Source organism: Cibotium barometz, chromosome 48 (genome assembly GCF_041138505.1).
Source record: "Cibotium barometz isolate CiBa-2024 chromosome 48, ASM4113850v1, whole genome shotgun sequence".
In the NCBI taxonomy this organism is placed as follows: domain Eukaryota; kingdom Viridiplantae; phylum Streptophyta; class Polypodiopsida; order Cyatheales; family Cibotiaceae; genus Cibotium; species Cibotium barometz.
Genome location: NC_141093.1, coordinates 2,560,389 through 2,581,752, shown reverse-complemented (window position 1 = coordinate 2,581,752; position 21,364 = coordinate 2,560,389). Strand labels below are relative to the sequence as shown.

The following is a 21,364-nucleotide window of genomic DNA, read 5'->3' as shown; positions in this document are numbered from 1 at the left end:
TTTTTGTCTTGAACTGATCCCCCACTTTTGCAGCTTTCTTTCATTGTTTCTCTTAAGACAAATGCTTGCTTGCATCAATGCCTCTTGCTCTGAATCATCAAGACTTCTTTGATGACTACATTTAGTGAGTTGTTGAGCCATGAGTTTTGCATCCTTCACTCTACCTCTTTCTTCTCCCAAGAACCATTTACCATAATAAAAAATAACAGCCTGTATGTGAGTGGCAAATTTGCACCAAGCCATGTCAATGTCAACAAACATATGCATCTTCAAGGGCTGCATTACATGAGCCACCAAATCAACAAAAAGTTGATGTTTTAGATAGCTATTGTTAATTAGTAGTCGCCTCTTTTGTGGGAGTGGTACATCCATTGTTGATATGCCAAATTACAACATCATCCACAGTGGGTAATGATCTGAAAGACACATTTTACCCACTCTTGAAACATCGTGTATGAAACGAGGACCAGATGAGGATGAACCAACAACACTAGAACCCTCTCTTCAATTTCAAACTACTAGAGTTCTTGGCTTTACTGTTTTTTTAGGTGTTTGCCAAGATCTCAAATCTTGCTTTTCTTTGTCTTTTTGAGGCAGGGGAGTAACTGTTACTTTGGCTTACCCTTATCAGCTAAAGCATTTTATTGTTGCACTATAGTTTTTCCCTTGTTCTGTCATGCATTTACAGCTAGTTGAGGAGATTGCAAAGGCATAGCTGCCTTAGGGGTTTGGTATAAAGATGAAGGACACTCACATTGCATATGTTCAAATTTACCACATGCAAACATGAACCAGCAAACTTGCCCCATTTAAGCTGGAAAAAACCCTCTTGGGTTGGCATCCCTTCCATATGAATATCCAAAGCCACACATCATGGAGTAGGTCTATCTATGTCCCATAAAATGCAAAATTTATGGACATTGCCATATGAGCGTGGTGCACATACCACTTTACCAAGTGACTAAGCCAAGTAAGGTAGTTCTGATTGATGATACAGAGGAAGACCAAATAGGGCATTTATGCCTTATGAGGATTTGGTGTTCATCCTAAAAACAATGACAAAACACTTCCAGCTGAGGCAAGGAAAGCTGTCCAAGGATTTGAGCATCGTGAAGAGACTGAAGCAAAGAACAACGAAACTAAGCATAAACATCCACCGAGGTATGCTGAAATAACTGGGTGTTCCGTGCATGATATATGCTCCATAGAGCCCAGTAACGGCACCAGGAGAAGAATTGAGCATAATCAAGGAGGGAAGCAAATCTACCAAAGAGCCAGAAATGCCTGCCAAAAGTGAGGCTGGGAAAACGAGCATGGAGCAAAGCTGTCAAATGAGCAAAAAAATCACGACAGTAGGATAGGCCCATAAAAGATGCAGCACAGTCTCACGTGGATGCAAACAAGTCGGAGAAACTGATGAAGCAATCCGCATGGCAGCCAACAGAGAACCCATTGGGAGTGCACCCACCAAACACCGCCAAAGGAAAACCCGCTGCTTCAAAGGAAGTTTACTTTTCCAGATGTGATGAAGACAAGTCTTCCACCATGCAAGAGACTTGTCCAAGCACCATAGCCGATTACCATGCTCTTGAATCCATGGCTATGGGAGAAGAATGCAATAGGCATTTTTAGCTGTCAGATCCGCAAAGGAGGAGGAGGAATAACCTGGGAGTCCACGATCAAACCTCCAATCTAGGAGTGGCAGAGTAGAGAACAATGGCGGAACTGGCTGAAACGTCTGAAGCATAGTAATAATAGCATGCCAAAGAGGCCGGTGGTGCATACCCAAATGATGACGCCTCTTGGCCTGAGGGAAAGAGAGGGTGCAACCCCTTTCATCGATCACATCAACCATGGTACAAATTCCCTTGCAATGAAGGAAATAAGCCTTTCGTGGTTGAGAAAGGGCTAATGGGCAATCAAAAACACGGCTCCAATGTATGCTTTGCTGAAGGGTGTTACCAGGATCCGGAGGGCGACCCGACCATTTCAAATAAGAGAGTAATTGTTGCCAGTCGTGAAGCAGACGAGTAGAAAAGGGACAACTAGGAATGTGTCCCTAAAAATACCCAAATATGACATCCTGTATACCAGGGGTCCAACGCCCAAAAGCACCTGCCCGAAGGGAGGCCAACATACTAGAAAGCAAAAGTGTCCAAGGTTTATGCTGCTCCACAAATGTCAATAAGAGCATTGCCTTCCTCGCCACCAATAAATGAAAATGAATATTAAGAATGTTCAAGCCCCCATGCATTTTTGGCGCACATACATAATTATACCAGAGTAAACGAACCGCTTTAAGTGACATTCCATTGCTTTAGACATGAATCGATCAATATCTGTAGAGAACCAATGAATGAGAGGAAAATGGAACTGGACATACGCCATAATGATAGAATGAACAATCCGAAGGCAAACATGAAGCGGCCAAGTAGAAAGTTTCCAATAATCAAGCTTATGAAGCACCCACTGCCTTTCTTGTGCCAAAGCAATATGCCATCCAATGGGGTATCCCAAATGCCGCACCACCTGATTTGGAGGAATCAAAAGACCCGGCCACAACAATTTATGATGCCAGTCATGCCCCTTCAAGGCCAAGAGCTTGGATTTGTCAAAATTTACTTTTAAACCCGCTGCTAGACCATACAGTTCAAGGGCATACATAATCTGTTGAAGATTTGATTCAGAGTTTTGTAAAAAAAAAAAAGAGTCATCGGTATATGCTTGACTAACAAAAGCAGAACTCCCAGGAATGTTAATGCCATGTAAATGTTGCGGTGAAACCAGGGCATCCATGTGTAATAGCAGGGGATGAGTGGCAATAGCATATAACAAAGCACTCAATGGACAGCCTTGCCTCACAGAGTGGCCTAAGGATCAAGAGGAGGAAAGGGCATCAGCCAATAGGCAACACGCACTGCCATCCTAATAGAGCCAATAAACCACACTCGGGCGCCAATTTGACAATTGTGAACATAATTGCTTTTTGGGGATCAATCGTAGCAATCCTTGTTTCCACAAAGAGGGCAAAGAACCAGATATCCATGCATGATTGATCATATGCAGCAGAACAGGGCACACCTGATCCCAAAATTTAGCAAAGAATTCTACTGTTAAACCATCCCATCCAGGGGATTTATAGCGTCCCAATCGTGCCGATGCAGCAGACAACTCATCCTCTGTAAATGGCACCTCAAAATCATGTGCCTCATCCAAAGATAAAATGGATTGAACCTACCCAAGGAATACATTTATGGCATCCATCTCAGCAAAAAAAAAGGGCCAGGGGCAGGGGCGGCAAATAAGCTAGTATAATAATTGTGAACAACATCATCAAGCTGTTGCTTATTTTTTATCCAAGAACTGTCCGGCCTTTGGACCCGATGAAGTGAGTGCATCCGACGGGCGGTATGAAGGCTTAAAAAAAAAGCCTTAAGAGGAGCACCCCGTGCCCCTCATGGCTTTTTGATGTGAACGCAATTGCCATTTCACACAACACACACACACACACACCTCTCTCACTCTCACACACTCACTCATGTCTAACGAGTAGAGAGTTAACCACAGGTACCATTTTGAAGGACATGGATATGGCATACAAAAACAGTAACCCTCTCTAATGACCACCATTTCTGACAATGACCTGATCTTCATCTACTTCTTTGCAAATTCTCATCTTGGCTTCTGCATATGATCCAAAAAAACCACACAGCATGAGAAGGAGGAAACCCTAAAATTTTAGGGCATATCTTTAGCCTTAAAACTTTTGGCCTACAAGGGAGGAAAACCTTGGATAATTGCAGAAAACCTGTAAGTGATTGTAGGATTGAAAACCTAGGAAATAGAACATAGATACTTGCAAGGAGAAGAAACCCTATAGTGGACTCTATTCCTAAATCATCTTATTCTAAAATCAAACCCTCCCCACCCCCCAACATCCCCACAACACCTCCCACCCCCCTTCTCTCTTTCTCTCTCTCTCTCTCTCTCTCTCTCTCTCTCTCTCTCTCTCGCATTTATGATTTCGAGCACCGCGAGGTGATGCACACTCTAGAGGTGGAGGACACGGGAGCTTGCAGGGTGTCAGAGGACATGGGGCCGGATAACACCAGATATGGTCATCACTTACTTGAGCTGGGAGCGCGACACTATCTCGTTATTTATAACGGGATGAGATAGTGGCAGGATTCAGGAGCACTGACATGCTTTCCAAAATCATGGTGGGGAGGTAGCACAGTGGACTGCATCATGGGAGGTAGCACAGTGGACTGCATCATGGGGTCCATGGAGACCACACAGGTAGTGACATCTTTCACCATTCCCCCCCTGTCCTATTGGTGTAGATCACACGTACCTCTTACTGTCACTGGCGAGCTCCACACCAGCACCCACACAGCCCACACAGGCATCACGTACAACTTTCTACTTCACCCATGACTTGGCAGACATATATGAGCATCATGTATATGATGGGCTATTCCAAATGGATCCCCTGTCACCTCTAGACACACTCACCTTCTACAAGCGATTGGCAAAAATCTTTGTAAAGATTTTATACATAATATCCATAAGTGAGATCGGACGCCATTGAGCCAAAGAAGTAGGCGAAGGGACTTTGGGCAACAAACGAAGTATGCCCAACTTCCAATCGGCAGGCATATATCCCTCATCCCAAACCCTTTGACAAATAAGCGTCAAAGGCTCTGCAAGCTGATCAGCATATTTTCGGAAAAACTCATTTGTCAAACCATCCCAACCAGGGCTCTTTCCCATGGGAAGTTTGGAGAGAACAGCTTCCACTTCCCCTTGAGTAACACGAGCATCAAGCTGAACCGCCACATCAGGGTCAACTTGATATCGTACTTCAGCAAATAATGACTCCCTTGCAGCCAGGACAGCCGACGAGACATCCTCTCGAGGGGCAAGCAAGTCTTCATAAAACCTCATGCAATGCCATCTCTACTACATACGGCCGCCACCCGCAGCTTCCCCCATCATAAACACATTGCACACACAGATAGATCTGGGAGCATGCCCTAGAATCGGTGGTATGATGATGAGTGCAGAGAGCTATATAGACACCTCCGTGCCCAGAGAGCACTGGGGACCATTACATAGAGATAGGCGAGCCGACAGATGAGGACCCTCACACGCCGTAAGAGGCGTGCATATGAGGAGGCATAGTACCGGCATATATACCACCTACTCATGAGCAGAGATGCAGCCACTGCATGGCGCAGGATGAGAGAGCCTTGCCCTCGTACCCTGATTGAGGATCCACACAAATGGCACACATATGCAAAGAGCCTCTACCATATCCCTCAGCAGCCGCCCATACCACAGCCACAGGAGTCCCACCCTATCACCTCTACTTTCTTTACCGGCTCGATGGTAGAGAGAGCTATCTGTCGGTTACAGCATGGCAGATCGACTGACCACACAGGTATACAGAGTGAGCATCTTATTTATGCAGCTGACACACTGGGACCCTTTGTTGCTCACCTCTTTAATAGGGCACTAGTGGAGGGCCTACCAGATGAGTGGACTATGCACACCATCGTGCCTCTCCACAAAGCGGGAGACATGCTAGACCCCAGCAACTACAGGGCTATCATGATTGGTCATACATTGCCCAAACTTTATGGCGCAGTGCTCGAGGTAGAGTTGAGCTCATATGTAGAGAAGGAGGGACTGCGAGCACCAGGGCAGCTGGATTCCGACGAGCTTTCTCCACTATTGACCATATATTCACTCTGAGATGTCTGATTGACCAGGCTAGGGCGCGGGAGAAGAGATTATACTGCGCTTTGTGGTTTTCCGCAAAGCATTTGACACGTTGCCACGAGAGAGACTCTTCTAGCGCCTACAATAATTGGGGATCCCATCAGAGATGATTTGGGGCATCTATGCTTTATATGAGCAGGTCCTCGGGTGCATACGATTCCTTGGGGGGCTATCTGATGTTATTGCTAGCACCATAGGTGTGAAGCAAGGATGCCCACTCTCTCCTACACTATTTGGGCTATATATCGATGAGGTGGCTGACTTCATTGGTCACGGTGGTGGGGACGGGGTAGACATCTCAAGTACCACAGTCCACATTATGCTATATGCAGATGATATTATTCTGGTCTCTGAGTCGCGGATGGGACTACAACACCATCTCCATGCACTCAATGACTTCTGCACACAGAGGGGGCTTATGGGAAAACCAAGGCCATGATTTTCCACACCTTAGGGCCGGTTCGACGAGAGGCCATCTTCACACTAGTAGGAGGACAGGTAGAGGTGGTAGACTCATATGTGTACCTCGGGATTACATTTACGACTCCGCCAGGAAGATTCACTATGGCACAAGAAGCAGCCAGGGATAGACTCACACGAGGGTATGCAGCTCTGGCCATGCTAGAGAGATAGTGTCACCAGGCACACTTCCAGGAGCCCCACATGAAGGGGTGGTTGTTTGACACACTAGTCACCCCTGCTTTGATGTATGCTGTAGCAGTATGGGCACCTGGGCTCGCCACCTCCACATGGTCTCAAATAGAGAGACCTCAGATTCTCATGCTCTCATGGATGATCCGTGAGCAAACCCTCCGTCCCACATGACATTGTCCGGACGGAGTTTGCTGCACCTCCTATGCTAGTAGAGGCCCTCTTCCAGACGATCTGCTTCATACAGAGGATCAAAGATATGCCATTAGATCGACCCTCACATAGAGCTTTTGAGGCGTCCAAGCAGCTCACAGAGAGTGGAGATAGGAGATCATGGTATTCACAGATGATACAGTGGCTCACTCAGCATGGTCTCGACATAGATCACATGCCACCTTTCTAGTATGATATACATGCACCACACGTCGAGCTCTCTCGACATAGATCACATGCCACCTTTCTAGTATGATATACATGCACCACACGTCGAGCTCTCTCACAGTGAGAGGAACAGAGTCCTTCGGCAGGATTTATGGCAAAGATACACTCAAGAGACTTGGATTACACCCAGTCAGCCTCTACTGCCGAAGATGCTATACTACAGAGATCAGTTTATGTGTATCTCAGCGAATGGATTCATACAGAGACCTGGATACATGGATGTGTACATGCCTCATAGTGCCGGAGTGGCGATTGGCCAGCTCACAGTGTCATCACACCAGCTTGCGATTGAGGCAGGTAGGGCAGCACGGATCCCTAGAGCAGAGAGGATATGCAGACTATGCGAGGAGGAGGTTGAGAGTGAGGAACAATATGTATGCAGATGCAGAGCATATAGTGTCATTAGAGAGAGATACACCACCATCTTCAGTGGACATCCCTCACTCCGCCAGATCATGGAGTCCACAGACCACCGCAGATTTGGCCAGTTCTTGTTAGAGACACAGTGCCACAGAGAGACACTGATACGGACTCATACCACAGGGAGAGGTGGGCGACAGCTCCAGCTCACTGATTTCTTCCAGAGATCTATCCTCGTGCCTACTCTGACATAGGAGGGGGTTACACTTCAGCGTGCTGCAGACCTCCAAGCCAGACGGAGACCGAGAGCACCAGGCGAGAGTGAGGAACATTATGTATGCAGATGCAGAGCATATAGTGTCATTAGAGAGAGATACACCACCATCTTCAGTGGACATCCCCGACTCCGCCAGATCAAGGAGTCCACAGACCACCGCAGATTTGGCCAGTTCTTGTTAGAGACATAGCGCCACAGAGAGACATTGATACGGACTCATACCACAGGGAGAGGTGGGCGACAGCTCCAGCTCACTGATTTCTTCCAGAGATCTATCCCCGTGCCTACCCTGACATAGGAGGGGGTTACACTTCAGCGCGCTGCAGACCTCCAAGCCAGATGGAGACCGAGAGCACTAGGCTACCAGACTCCCAGACTACATCAGAGGGAGATCACAGAGATACGGGCTTGACATCAGCACCATATCCAGGAGCGGCTAGCTCACTTACACTCACACCTGGAGATCATGCTCCGAGGTATTTTTGCCTCGCCATCGCCTATGTATCACATATTACACCCCCATTATGGTACTGGTTGGAGCTAAACAGATCTGCATTGCATTCTTGTATACCCTACGCATATAGGCTGCATACTGAGCCTCTAGCAGTAGTGCTCCATCCATCACACCCCCCCACTAGCTCAGTACTTTCATACTTTATTTCATGTTCATTTTGTCCTTTTTTTTCTAGACATCCAGAAGACATTGACAGTTGTACATTGATTTGTCTCATAGGTCGAGTTCGGCCTCTAGTAGACGTTAATACAGCTCTCTCTCTCTCTCTCTCTCTCTCTCTCTCTCTCTCTCTCTCATCACCAGTTTCTTCCGGACCCAGGAGGTGGAGGAAACCGACATAGTGGATCTTGTGGACCCTCCATGAGTTGCTCTGGACCTACCTCGCCCGAGAGGAGTTACCTCGGACCGAGCCTCTGCACCCCCCCCCCCCCCCCCGGCGGCGGTCGGCCACGGTCACCTCATCAGCTCCAGATCCAAGACATGCTCCACCGCCATCGAGCTACCTTTCCACGTGACATAGCTGAGGGAGACCTCTCGGCCATACTCATCAACCCCATGTTTGACATTTTGGAGAGTGGTATACCATCTACTCGGAGCTGATGTTGCTCCCATGTTTTTATGTTCTTAGTTTTCCATGACGAGTTTCCATGGATAGTTTTGTATCACCCCAGTGAGATAGCTATATTTATGTTTTCATTCTGTTTTATTTTCCATTCCATGATGAGATATGCCATGGACATTATTGTACCACTTTGGTCTCATAGGCCCATTGGGTCTTTAGTAGACGCTTAATATATCTTTCTCTCTCTCTCTCTCTCTCTCTCTCTCTCTCTCTCTCACACACACACACACACACACACACACACACACACACACACTTAGTAATGATATATTACTAGTAGGAAACCTCAGTGCGAGGTGAAAACCCACGAAGAAATATGCATTGTACAATGATGAGTCCGAAAAGGATCCATACTAGAGTTCCTCAGAAACAATCAAAGAAAAGAGAGAGTCTGCAAATCAACATCCTGGCTCGCACAACAACAATGCAGTGTCTGTCTCGCAACAAGGAGAGCCTGAAGAAGGAGAAGGTGTCTGACATATGCTGTTTGAACATGAATCGGTTTCGACTGGTCCAAATTGTCCACAGAGCCCAGCACCGTACTACCTAGGAGAAGAACACAGCATAAGGCCGGAGCGTAATTGTTAGCACTCTAAATATCCAGAACTGTTTTTCCAAAAAGTGCGCGGGAAATCTAATGTGCAACACTGCAAGCAAGTTGAAATCCTGTCCACGAGCAATTTGTAATGTGGACAGGACCAAAGAAGGTGCCACACCGTCTCAATTTGTGTACCACAACGGTAGCATGACGAGGCATGAAAGATCCCTGCCCGCTCCGCGCAACGGATTCGGGGGTGCTAGCAGTGGAAGTAGCACTTCTAGCACGGGGCAGGATCCCTCACTCGAGGCCTCGCCCACGGATATCCGGACAAGAGACTAATCCCTCGGTTCTTCCAAAACCGAACCCGAAAAAATTTCCCTTGCCTAGAAAGCACGGGCGATTCCTCCATGGATATTTGTACTAACATAGTCAGGGTCATTATTGACCAAACTGATCCGACCGAACCTGTGAGTCACTTGGTCAGATCAAGGAAGAAACTTGCACTTGCATCATAGAAACCAACGCTTTTTTCCCCATCGAGAGGCACAGCCGTTGATTCTTTTTCCATAGAACAATTACTATCTGGGATTTACTTCATCGTACTATAACAGGATTGAGTCTCATTTTACGGATCCATCAGTCTAGCCTAAGTCCCATGGGTTAGCCAGCCGCCCAACCACTGTAGTGATGGGATCCAATTAGGAATTTGGTTAGGTTTTGTCCCGGGTACCAGGGAAAAGAGTTTCCAGGCTCCCTAGCCGGATATTCATGCAAATGTAAGGCTAGTCACACCACTTACACACCCAATATGAAATTGCTTTTTTCACAGATTCAGTTATCTTTAAACAATCATTTAATGAAACCATAGTATCACTGATCATAATCCTCCAAAATATCCGGTTGAATTCTAATTTCCAATCATTCCTTCATCGGTGTACCTATGGCATCATTGGCAACCAGAACGCTCACCACCTGTCCCTCAGGGACCTTTTCGATAGTTCCTAGCTCATAGTACTTGATAATATATTCACTTATAAAAATCAAGATGGAATCTCCGTTGAAGATCAGCAAGATCAACCAACAGATCCATATAAAAGAGCTATGGACTTATTCGTTGAGGACTAGCAAGGTCAATCAACCAGATCCATGCCCGGTTTTAGAAAACAACTCTTACTCCTTGTTCCAGTATCTTCCTCGACGCACGTGTGTGGGTATCTTCGGCGACCCCCAGAGCCCGAGCACCGTATGGTCAGCACCCTCTAGGATCCTTCGCAGGTCACCTAGCGCTTCACTCATAGGCCGCTTCCTTGGTCCCTCATCCACCATACCAGAAGCTCACCATTTAAATCGAACCGAGGCTGGTCAAGACCTCGGCCAAGCTTGCTACGCGAGACATCCTCCGTTGACTCTCCATCAGCTGTTGCAACTTAATCAGTTAGGTCTCCACGACCTCATTCTCAAGACGGTCAAAATGCTTCTCCAACATTATTGACATAAAACAGTCATTTAAAAAGAGGTCATAAATAAAGTTTCTATAACGAACTCTCGTCTTTTCACATTGTTCCACATCAATCCACATTACTTAATCCACATCCAATTCGTACATCATTTTCCATCTCATCACATCTTTCCTCATTTACCCTCATCACATCTCATCTACTCGCATCTACCCATCTCCACATCTCATCATATCACATTCATTCACATCTTATCCATTCATATCTACCCCGATCCACATCACATCACATCACATCACATTACATTCACCCATTCATATCCATCATATCACATTCATCCATTCACATCCACCACATCACATCCATCCATTTACATCCATCACATTCATTCTCATCACCATCCCATCACATACATTCTATCCACATTACATCACATCACATCACATTACATTCACCCATTCATATCCATCACATTCATCCATTCACATCCACCACATCACATCCATTCATTCACATCTATCACATTCATTCTCATCACCATCCCATCATATACATTCTATCCACATTACATCACATCCACATTATGTCTCGTTCATACACATCTCATCTCATTCATCCACATCTTTCCAATCGCTCACATGTATGACTACCCACATCTATCCATACCTTCACATCTATTACTTCGTATCCACATATATTTCACATCACATCACATCTCTTTATATCACACCACATCTTATCCACATCTACATCACATTCACATCCACATCCCCTTACATCACATCACATTTCATTCTCATCCACATCCATTCTTTCACAAACACATCCACATCCATTCTTTCACACACATCCACATCCATATCCATGACATCCACATCCATATCCATGTACTCCCTATCTCACCCTTTTCACATATCCTCTCATCTCATTCTCATCTCATCATTCACATCCACATCCATTTCCATTACATCACATCTTATCACATCTTATTTTCATCTTATCACATCCATTCACATCCTATCACATCTCATACACATCTTATTGCATCCCATTTACATCTTATCACATTCTATTTTCATCTTATTACATCCATTCACATCTTATCGCATCCTATTTACATCTTATCACATCCATTTCACATGCTATTCCTATTTAGTAGCTTTTTCTAGTTTGATTTCGATAATGGGACTTTTTCTAAATTTCTACCAATTGCTTGGCCTAATTAAAGGTTCCTTTTCTTGAACGACTATTTCTATATTCCTTCTCAATTCTTCAATTAAATTATATTCAATATTCCTCTTTTGAATAAAAGAATTCATGGGATTTGTAGAAATCAATTCTACCCATATTTTCACTTTTGATGGTAAATAATCATAAATTGAATTACATTAAAAATTTCTTTTCTTTCCATTGGATTTCTTGGATCTCAATTACCATGGAAATTTTTCTTTTTGTATTTAATTATTTGCATTCCAATGTCATGGGAATTCCTCTTTTATCATCAAATATTTCTCATAAAATAAATTCATCTAAAATAAAATATCCATTATTTCAATATGCTAGGAATTTCTCTTTTCCCATCTAAATGATGGAATTCCAAATGTCATAGGAATTTCTCTTTTAACATTTAAATATTCATAGATAAAATAAATTTATCTAAAAGTCATCTTTGAATTTAAATAAAATACCCATTAATTTTAATATGCTAAAAATTACACTTTCCTCATTTAAATATTTGAATTTCAATATGGTGGGAATTCTTCTTTCATAATTTAAATTTATCTATGCAAAAAGATAAATTTAACTAAAATCCTTCTTTAATTTTTAAATAAAATGTATTTAGCATACTCAATGCCAACATATGCATTCCCAATGTTGTCCGTAATGTATCTGCGAGGCACAAACCCATATTGGGCTGGATGCAAACCGGTATACCAGCATTTTTGCAGCTAATTTGTATACCACTAGCATGAGTGTGATGGGTCTCCAATCTGCAAAAGACTCACACAAGCTCTTTTTAGGAAAGAGTTTTAACATTCCATCTTTCCAGGAAGAAGGCAATTCCCAATTTTCCTATACAAGATTTATCATATATAGCAATGACACTTTCAATTGGTCCGCAAATTGCACAAAGAATTCCACCGTTGGTCCATCCCAACAGGGGGCTTTCCATCTCCCCATGTCATGCAAAGCCTGCTGTAATTCTGCTTCAATAAATGGGCATTTCCATATTACTCGCATCATCCTGGGATAGTTACATGAACCAATAAGGCTTCCCTAGCAGCCTGCATTTGCAGCGAAGGGGGCTGCGGGGCAACAAAGAATGCTCCAAAGTGAGCTGCATATGCGTCTACAAGTTCTTGTTTTGTGGATGTCCATCTTCCTGTGTCCATTTTAACCCTCTTAATGTTATCTTTTTATTAGGCATGATGAAGCTGTCGGAAGAATTGTTTAGAGGAGCAGCCCTTATCCCGCAAGCATTTCTCCCTGGCTCTCACTTTCCATTTTTCTAGTTTTCTCTTGTTGTTTGTAGCCAATTGTCCTTTAGCTTTAGCAATACAAAGAGCTTCTTCCTCAGCAAGTTGTAATAGGCGTCCATTAGCCAGTTCTCGCAAGACCTGACATTTGACCTTGGCTTTTGTTACCATTTGCCTTTGTTCATACAAAAAGCTTTTGCCATAATCTTGAATAACAGATTGCATACGGATCACAAATCTATACCATGCAACATCTAGATTTTGAAACATTTGAGCGGCTAGCGGAGGTATGATATCCTTCACCATTTGTTGGAAGCGGTCATGTAAGAGATAGCTATTGTTTATTTGCAACAGGCATTTGTTATACGGGGGCATATCATCTATTGGTAGTACAAAATAGAGACCCATTCATAGCGGAGCATGATCCGATAGTTACAATGCATGGGCAATTTTGCAAACAAAATCATCATACTAATTTGCATTTAACAAGTACCATCTGTCCAGCCTAGTGTTGGCATTAACATCTCCAGATTGGGCAGATATGTGCATATTTCATGCTGTATCTGGCCAGATTTATGAAACCATGCATTCATCTTATTTTAGATATTTTTATGCTATTTTTGTCTATTTTTTAGACATTATTTTAGTATTTTTTGCATAGTCGACCAGCCCACTATTTTTATACTGGCCGACCAGCTCTTGTCCAACCTATAAATAGGTGGCTTGGGTTAGCATCATTAGCACTTCATTATTCAGCCATTGCTGTTGGTTGTATGCACCTACGGATAGCCGTCGTGCTCTACTTCAGTAGATAACAAGTTTTCTACTTCAGTTCTTTTGCACATGTGTTTCTTTGCAAGATCTATTTGCTGTTTTTTTATTTACAGCCATTCTTTCACCTAGCACGGTAAGAAAATATCGCCGAATGTGAGAAAGTATAACCAGGCATCCTTCGTCTGACATGTGGCCATAAATCTAGTGCATGTATTTCGCCAACCATGTTTCCCCAAGCAACCTTTTCCAAAGCCAGCATATGTGAGTGTCCCGAGGAATTATCTCCCAATGAGGGTGCATTATTGAAATCACCACAGATAAATGTAAAAAATATGAAAGCTAGAGCAGACTAGAAATGAAACAAGAACAAAAATGAAAGACAAAGAGTTACCTGGAGATGAGTGTAGACAAGACACAAGATTGATTGATTATTGATGTGACACCTACAATTTATAGGTGAGAAGTACAAGATTGAGTAGACTCACTTATGGGATAAATATAGAGGTGCCACATGGCACTAGACTCAAGACACAAAGACTCAACTGAAACTAGACTAGAGAAATAGTACACCTAGTGTGCACTTATTTCCAACACCCTCCTTAAGTGGACACTAGGAGGAAGACAAAAAGACAAGACTATGACATGACAAAAGATAAGACCAAGACAGAGAGACTAGACAAGGATTGAGAGACAAGCTAGAAGACAAGATGGACAAGACTAGAAGACAGACATAAAGACTGATAGACTGAGAGACACGATATGAGAGACAAAAGATCCTGAGACCCCCCTCCTCAAGTGATATCCTCATATGGGTCCACAAGGGTAGGGACACGAGTGGATCATAGACAAGACAGTCAAATTGATAGACAAATAGACAGATAGACAAGACTAGATAGACAGAAGACTGACTGTAGACAAACAGATGGACCTTGAAGACATCCCCTCCTCAAGGGCAATCTCTGCCTCTTGGGTAGGGACAAGAGAGAGGTCAAAAAACATAATGAGTAAGACACTAGAACCCCTTGACCTACATCATCGGTGGTCAAAGTGGTAGACAAGAAAGGTGAAGTAATCAGAAAGCCCACTCCTCATCATGTGAGGAATGAACAGCAAGATCTGCTGATGTAGATGCTGCAGCAACATGGGCTGAGGTAGATGCAGGGGCTGATGTAGAGGTTTTAGAGTAGCAGTCCTTCTCCCGGTGATTATCACGTCCACAAATGGTGCATGGATGAGCCTTGAAGCAGTCCTCCATATGATTAGTTTTTCCACAATGGGTGCAAGGCTTTCTTACCTTAGAACCTCCTTTCTTTGCTAAAAATGCAGTGTCAGTTACCTTTTGTTGTTTTATTCTTTCCTCTTCTTGGAGAGCATTGATGATACCTTCAAGAGTAGGATTATTGTGATACTTGAAGGTAGTGACAAGAGTAGCATAGGTGTCACGTAAGCTTTTGAGAAGCACAGCAATAGCAATATCTTCGGAGATGGGGGACTTCACTGATGCAAGCTGAACCATAAGACTGCGAAAATAATTGACATGAGAGGCTATAGTAGCTCGCTCCTGCATATATAGATCAAAGAATGAGATCATAAGTGCAATCTTAGAGTTTTTAGAGCGGGGTCCAAAAAGGGTATCCAAAGTGATCCATGCTCGAGAAGCAGACTGTATGTCGGAGATGTGATGAATGTAATCATCTCCAAGACCGAGCAAGATGATAGCATAGGCTTTGTCATTCTTGGCAGTGGGAGCATAAGTGATAACTTGCTCAATGTCGGAATCTTCGGGAGCAGCATGGTGAACAACGTCCCAAAGACTTTCTTTCATAAGATGGCACTTGATTTTGATTTGCCAAGTATGAAAGTTGGACCCATTGAATTTGTCGATAGACATGAGAGAATGAGTAGAAGAGGCCATGTGGGAAGGTCTTACCTCTTGCTAAAATACAAGGGCAGTGTCTATTCCCTTACAAGATTGCAGAAATGAATGAAAGAAGAGATCCAAACTGTTTTTAGAAGCCGGCTCTCTCACCACTTGTCAAGGCCATAGCATGTGACAGCCCATCGAAGCATGAGGAACTAGTAGTTTGCAGATATGAGGATAAGAAAAGGACTGACCAGCAAACTGAAGGATACAATGCACAGTACCTTGTAGACTCTTCAAGAGGAAACAATGGCAGAACTGAATGCAGCAAATAGCTCGTTAACAGGAGGAAAGTCGATCTGCAGCTGCTTCTAGATGATGCGCACCCTTGAGTTGATGAAGAAGGCAGCCAAAGCAGCAACAGTACAGTGGGCTGTAGCAGTTCCAAGAGAGAGAAGAGTAGAGCTGTATGAGCCTGAACAGGGCGGACAGCAAGTTCAGGCCGGCGGGTTGCTACAGCAGCAGGTCGAGTTATGTCCCAATGCTGTGAATCTGGCGAGGGCAGCACGTGCAGCTATAAGAGGCGACGTTGGACAACAAATGCAAGTCAATGCTAGATAACATGTGCAGGTCTACGCAGGGCAACAGATGCAGCTAGGCGGCGGCCTGAAGATATGGCGGGCAACACATAGGCTGCGCTGAATTGAGTGGGACAGCTTGGAGAGAATGGCGAAAGCTCATAGGAAAAACAGGGAAACCCTAAAACCATGGCTCTGATACCATGTAGAAAATATGAAAGCTAGAGCAGACTAGAAATGAAACAAGAACAAAAATGAAAGACAAAGAGTTACCTTGAGATGAGTGTAGACAAGACACAAGATTGATTGATTATTGATGTGACACCTACAATTTATAGGTGAGAAGTACAAGATTGAGTAGACTCACTTATGGGATAAATGTAGAGGTGCCACATGGCACTAGACTCAAGACACAAAGACTCAACTGAAACTAGACTAGAGAAATAGTACACCTAGTGTGCACTTATTTCCAACAATAAAGGCATTGTGCAACCATGGATAAGCTCTAATTTCAGCCCATAAGGCAGCTTGCTTGGCTGACACTGTGTGTGCATAGACTGTAGCAAACTCAAAAATTTCCCCGTGTAACAAACATTGTACAACCAACTAGCGTCCTGTTGGATCATTGAATGCAAGAGTTGGGTGTAATTCATTTCGGACCATGATAAGCACATTGGACTAATCCCCTAAGCCTGCATAAAATATACTATATCCTGCAAAGTAACCCAATTGACCAGTAAATTCATGTTGATTGTGCTCTTGCAAAGATATCACATCTGGCTTCATGCTAGCAATATAAGATCATAAAAGTCACCATTTTTCAGGTTTGCAAAACCCACGGACATTATATGTCATGATGTAGTCATGTATTTACAATGCAATGTATGTACAAGGTGTACAAGGCCATGAAACTGTAATTATAGGACATCAGGAGGTGTTCATGGGAACATCACCCGGATCCAAAACATCATTACCAAAATCATCTTGAAAGCAAGCATCAGAATGCTCCCCAAGATAGGATTGTTGTCCTGAAACTGTGAGGACATCCTTATCTGTACCTTTTGAAATTTTTGCCCAAGCATCAGCAATGGTTATACCATCATCTCCTTTATTCACATAGACATTTGGTTGCTTGCCATCAGACATAGGAACCATATAGTTTCTTTCAATTATTGGTCACTTTGCTTTAAGAGGCTTTTTTGGCAAGGTCCAACCCTCCGAAGCCTCTGAGACCTACATTTTTCCCTTTTGTTTCGAGGTAGATGCCAAAGTTACTGGTTGAGATACCGAGACTTGCTTTCCTTTGTCTTTTTCATTTACATTGTTCTGAGTTTGTGTAACATTTGGTGATTTAGCCTTCTATTGGATATTGTGCCTTGCTATAACAAGATCTGACTCTTTAGGGATAGCCGAGGGAGGCGGCTACAATTGTGGTTAAGGACATTCAGACTACATATGTCCAAATTTCCCACATTGGAAACACGTGCTTGCAAACTTTTCCCATTTTAATTTGAAAGGCCTTTCTCCTATCACAGGGTCCTTGAGTCAATGACAATACTTGGAAGGGTGGGTTTGTCAGTATCCCACAATATGTAAAATTGATTCATGTTTCCATTCATTATGGGGGGCAAACTACTTTCCCCAATCTTGCCGCAATTCCAGGAAGCAAGTGTCTCCACGTGCGGGGAAGTCAACAACCTCGATCCATACCGGGCATTTATGTCTTATCAAACTTTGGAAATCCCTCGTGAGCGACCAAGGTAACACATGCACCATCTGTGTGTTGAACATAAGAGGAGACATTTCCAACAGCTGATTTTTTGCATCATTGTCCGAAAACAAGACTTCATAAAACCTGCGAGCACCAAAGAAAACTCTTTGCAGAGCATATTTTTTTAGGACGGAGACTATCCACTGAGCCACATCTTTGGGCTGAAGGCATTTTACCAGGGAAAAACAAAATGATTGCATTTTGCGCATACTGCTTCATTGGGTCCATGAGATCCCGCTAGAATCTGAAGGGACCCTCCCATGTCTTCCTTGCTTGAGCAAATTCTTATCTCATGCAAACATTGGCCATCTTCATCTACCCCATTCCCCATCTCTTTCGTGAATTTGTGCCTATAGCGGACGTTGACTGGGTTGCTTACGAGAACGCAAGACGCGCACGCACACTTTTTTTTTTTTGTAAAGCTTAATGTCATTAATTACAGGTGGGAAACCTCAAAACGAGGAAAACCCACCAAAAAGATCACACTTTTTATTTACAAGTGGGAAACCTGTAAGCGAGGAAAACCCAAAAAAAGAAGAGTAACTATAGGCTCCACCACCTAGAAGCAATCAAAGTAAATCCTATAAGCATCAAGAGTGATGTCCCCAGCATCATAAGCAAAATGAAGCGCGTGACCAAGCGAGAACTTGAAGTAATGGAAGGGAACAATGTCATTGGCTTGGAACATGAGGTTATTCCGAACATGCCATATGGTCCAAAAGACCCAGAATCGGACCCAGCTGAAAAATACTGCAAACTGAGACTGCGATGCTTGTAACACCCCAAAAAGCCAAAAGCATCTGTGAAAAATGCCCGAAGGGAAACGAAGGCGAAGAGCAGTCGAGACCTGGCGAATGAACGATCTGGAGCATACGCAACCCCATAGTAAATGTGGGACAGTCTCCTCAGTAGCTTTACATCGGACACAACGTGAAGGCGCAATATGACGTGCATGTAACAAGCTACCAACAGGAAGAGCACCAACCAAACAGCGCCACAAGAACAGGCGTTCTTTAAGAGGCAGATGACTTTTCCAAATGCGAAACAATGTACGTTTCCACCACATTGAAGATTTGGAGAGAGACCATAGCTGATTACCATGTCTGACTATCCATGCATCCGATTGCAAGAGGGCATAAACTGTCCCAGCTGAAATACATTCCATAGCAGTGGTTCCAAGATTCCAATCAGATAGACGGGAATCCACATTCAAGCGAGGTAAAGGAGAAATATCAGCAATCATCCGCTGAATTTCTGTCCAAAGATGAGAATAATGGGATCCCAATTGAAAACGATCCGCCGCAACAGAGAAGGAAAGAACCTGACCAGTGTCATCCACCACCTGATGTATCTGACAAATTCCTTTTTGAGATAGAAAATATGCCTGACGAGGTGAACGGTCAACCAAAGTGGAAGAAAATACACGACTCCAATGCAAACTCTCTAGCCGCAGGGAATTGCCCATCAAAGATCGGGAACCATGCCATGTCATATGTGAAGTAACTTCCTTCCAATCAATAATGAGAGAAGAAGTGAAAGGACATCCCGGAATGTGTCCTTCAAGTTTTCCACATATAAGATCCCAGTATGTGGGTTGCCAATGACCATAGAATGGCGTGACAATATGCCGACACAAATGGGACACCATGAGAGTCCAGGGTTGCTGCTGATCCAACAAAACCGGCAAAAGCATAGCTTTCCTAGCCAAAACATGACGTCTCAAATCCAAAATATTCAGGCCTCCAAGGCGCTTAGGAGAGCATAACTTGTCCATGGATAACAATCTGAGGCCTTTTCCACGAGATGAAGTGCGCCAGAAATGCGCCAATATACTTGACATAAGGGACTTCAAGCGGGATTGAGACCAATATAGCAAAGGTAGATAAAACTGCACATAAGCTACAAGAATGCATTGCACAATTCTAAGACGCACATGAAGCGGCCAAGTGGACAACTTCCAATAATGTAACTTGGAGTGCAAGCGCTCGGCTACCCAATCCAATTTCCGTGTAGCCGATACAGTCCAACCCAGCGGATAACCCAAATGACGAACTATAATGTTCGGAGGAACAAGTTCGCCTGGCCAAAGCAGCTTATGCCAATCATACTCAGTCAGAGCCAATAGTTTGGATTTACGAAAATTCACTTTGAGGCCTGCTGCCAATCCAAACAAATGAAGAGTGTGCATAATTTGTTCCACATCATCTTGGTGATTGCGAGGCATAAAGAGAGAATCATCTGCATAAGCTTGCGCAATAAAATGTTTCCCAGAGGGTAATTTCAAGCCCTGCAATCTTCCAGACGAAGTCAAAGATTCCAAATACATAAGCAGGGGATGAGTAGCAATCGCATAAAGCAAAGCACTGAGAGGACAACCTTGCCTTACTGAACGTCCCAAATGCCAAGGATCTGTGAGAAAACCATCCAACAAACCGGCAGAGGTACTGTCAGCATACAAGAAATAAACCACAGAGGATAGCTTAGGCCCAAATCCCAGCCGAAGCATGGTATCTGCAATGTAATCCCAAAGAACAGTGTCAAATGCCTTTTCAATGTCAACCTGCATGACCAATACATCTTGTCGAGTGTATTTCGCATACTCCATGCCAATGATGACATTTGCTAGATTATCAGTAATTTGCCTTCGTGGAATGAAGCCATACTAAGATGGATGCAAACCATCATGCAAAAACCCTTTAAGTCTATTGACAAGCATTTTAGCCAGCAATTTATAAACCACAGGCATGAGCGTAATCGGCCTCCATTGCGAGAACTCTTCACAAAGTGCTTGCTTTGGAATCAACTTGAGCAAGCCTTCTTTCCAAGATGAAGGCAAAACCTGTTGCTCCCATGCCCTGTTTATCATTAACAATAGTGGCTGATCCAGGTAGTGCCAGAACGACAAGAAAAATTCTACAGTAAGCCCATCCCAACCGGGAGATTTCCAACGGCCCAAATCACACAAACTGGCATACAATTCTGTCTCCGTGAAGGCGGCTTCCAAAAGTTGAGCCTGGTGCGCCGATAAAATCGGTGCAACTTGAGATAAAAACAAGCGACGAGCCTCTCGACCTTCCTGCACGCACGCACACACACACTCACTCACATACACACAGTCACACCCGGTAGAAAAAAGACGCAGCACAGTAGAGATAACGGGAGGAGCTATAAACAACAAAGGAAGGCGTGAAGCTGAAGCGGGAGTAGGCGGTAGGTTGCACGCAAGAGGCGTTAGAGAGGAAGCAATAAGAAGCCA

General features: G+C 43.9%; 1 protein-coding gene across 1 annotated transcript in view; it reads right to left on the bottom strand.

Moving 5' to 3' along the window:
• The window catches only part of LOC147610699 (uncharacterized), a 148,183-nt gene that overhangs the window by 6,551 nt on the left and 120,268 nt on the right, over window positions 1-21,364 (bottom strand). The window lies entirely within an intron of this gene.